Below are 3108 nucleotides of genomic sequence, written 5' to 3'. Positions count from 1 at the left end.
AGATATACATAGTTCCAAGTGCTTCAAAGGAAGATTTGGTAAATGTGATGTTTTAAGGAAAATTTTAAAAGAATAAAATTTAATTTTTAATTTTTTTAATTTGATTTTTTTAAAAAAAAAAATCCTGAGTCCTCTGCTTTCTCTCCGACTGAGCTCAACTCCATTCATACCATCTCTTAAAGCATTTTAAATGGAAGAGGCAAATGCCACAGCCTGTTTCTGCCAAAACATACAGTTTGAAAACACCCCAACCTCCGTTTGGGGTTATCTGGTGAACCCGCAACCCCTGCATCCCCCTAGTGACATCTGACTGGCTCCATCAAGTTATTTAAGAGTTCATGTGCTGGACAAATGGAGGTCAATGTGGAGCTGGGGATGTTTGATGTGCACGAATTGCATCATCTTTAGACCACTGTAGGGTTCCTGCATGTGTAATTGTTGTACTTACCAGGTGGACAGGAAGAACAGAGGCTAGCTATCAATTCAAATTCTCCTTGCCAACTTATCAGGTGTGTAACCATGGATTAACATTTTTTTAAAAAGGAAGAAAAAGACAAAATGCTTACTGTGCAGAAGTACAGGAGCTGCCTAGAAAGTCGACTACCTAATGAATGATAGAGAATTTCATTATGCATCTTGCATCCATTGGAAATACAGTGAAACAGAGAAGTAGTAGTTACTCCATGACTTGACATGTTGGTGCAATCAGCTGCGATGCACATAGTGTAACCGCCGCTTCTTAAATAAATCTTGCCAAGAAAACCTATGATAGGTTCACCTTAGGGTCGCCATAAGTTGAAATGACTTGAAGGCATACAAAACAACAACAACATTTACCCTGCTGTTCCTTTGCTTCGTGGAGCTTTGGGACAGAGATGAACATCATTCCCACTCTGAAAGCAGTGCTGGGCAGTGGCTCCCATGTCAGGGGTGAGTGAATTGACTCTGAGTTTCACGCCGACCTTTAAAGGAGCCATCCAGTGCTCGAACCTGAAAATCTATGGATAACTTATTAAAATCTGAATGAAATGCAGAATGGATTCACCTAAAATGTTGCACGCACAGGCAACCTTGGAAAAGCACAAAGCTACTTACTTGGCCTACCGATCCCAAAATCTCTTAGCCAGAGTGTATATGCTGTGGTTGAAAGGGGGGAGGAAAGAATTGCAGGAGTTGTAGTACTAACTTAACATGGTCAGATTGTGTGTAAACAGGGTAATGAGCCCCTTTGGAAATTATCGTAGCAGACTAACATGCTTTGATGACAATTCTGTTAGTTGCTCTGTGTAACAAGAAAAGTGGTGTGTGGCGTGGAGACCGATTATTAATCAATTCTTAAAGGTGTCAGAGGTCTCCTTCTTCCCCTTTTTTATACAGCGGACTCTTGTTATACGCTGAGGTTTGGTTCCAAGATCCCCTGTGGATAACACAAATCCGTGGATACTCAAGTCCCATAATATAATGACATAGCAAATGGTTTGTCCCTTATAGAAAATGGAAAATCAAGGTTTGATATTGAAATTTATACTTTTTTAACATTTCAAACCGTAGATATGAACTCCGTTTATAAAAAATCTGTGTATAAGAAGGGCCAACTGTATATATAGACTGGATAAGAGCTGGTGTAGTTGAGCATTGGAAGTGACTCTGAAGATGAGGATTTGATTCCTCTCAGCCATGGAAACCCATAGTGGACCTTGGGAGAGTCACTACTCTCAGCCCCAGAAAACCCCATGATAGGGTCAGAAAACAAACTTGAAGGAACCCAACAACAACAGAAAAGAAAAGAACTGAAAGTGCATTTGTTCCATGAAGTTGTTTTGTGTGGACTCACATTAGATCTGTGCCATGCTGAAAGACAAAATAAATTAGCCTTCCATATCTATTTCTGTGCCAGGTGCTCCATCAGAAGTAGTATTTTTTTTCAGTGGAAGTTTGCCACACTTAGCTGGCTTCTCATTCTCTTAAAGACAAATTCCCTCTCCTTACAATTAATTAATTAAATAATAATTCCACTGATTGATTCTTGGGATAATATGAGTGTGTTCTGCCAGTGCTGGGCCATACTACTACTACTGCTACTACTACTATTACAGTAGTAATTTCTTACCCCAACTCTCTCCATTGATCCTGGTCTGATTACTGGTAGCCAACCACAACAATGTGGAAATGCAGCTGGGTGTAATGACACATAGTAAGTTTCTCCATGTAATTTTTCGAGGAATAGTTATATTTAGCAGGTGCTGTAAGCCAGTATAGGCCAGGAGGCTTATTTATCTCTGCAGTGGTGCCATGGCTGTCTAGAGAGTTGATGCTGGCCCCTAGGATTTTGGAAAGGGGGATTTGATCCAGTTCTGTGATGGCTGACTTCTAGGAATTTCCACTATTTTTCCAGCTGTGGATTATAGATATAAACTACAAAGGCAACGTGACTCTCCCAGCACTTACATGCTCCACCTTCACTCCTGCTTCGAGCTTCTAGGGAGCTCGTTTGGCCTCTCTTGAAAGAGAAATTCTGGGTGAGTAGCAGCAGTGTTCTTTATTCAACAAACACAAATTAAAGCAAGCCATTTTGGGGAATCCTTACGTGCGATTTACTCTTCCATGACTTTATATACATGTGTTGTTCTTGAAAATACCTTTCCATTATGCTGAAGCCGAGAAGCACAGGAAAGTATGGCTGCCCCCTGGCTCAGCAAAGAGAACTGTGGTCTTCCAACTGATTTGTCTTCTGGTTGTGCTAACAACAGCTAAACACGTAATATCACACTTCGCTCTCCAAAACCCCATTTCCTTGTTTGCAGCTTACAATCGTAAGCCTGATAATGGGGGCTGTCATCCCTCTCTGCAAGCTACTCTGGAAGTCGTTTTTGGCTGAAGAGGGGTTAAACTGTTTAAAAACTAAATATATAGAAATAAATTATATTCCTTAGGGGAGGTTAGGGGAAGAGTAGTGTGTGACTGGTCCAAAGTCATCAATCCAGCTTCTGAGTGAACGGAGGAGATCACGTGTTCTGCATTCTGAGGTTTTCTCTAAAGAATGAATATTCCTTAAAAATAATATTTAAAAAAGAAAAACAGAAAACAAGGATGGTTTCTGTAATGTAG

This window comes from Sceloporus undulatus, chromosome 2, assembly GCF_019175285.1.
Source record: "Sceloporus undulatus isolate JIND9_A2432 ecotype Alabama chromosome 2, SceUnd_v1.1, whole genome shotgun sequence".
NCBI lineage: Eukaryota > Metazoa > Chordata > Lepidosauria > Squamata > Phrynosomatidae > Sceloporus > Sceloporus undulatus.
This window is presented reverse-complemented; position numbering follows the sequence as displayed.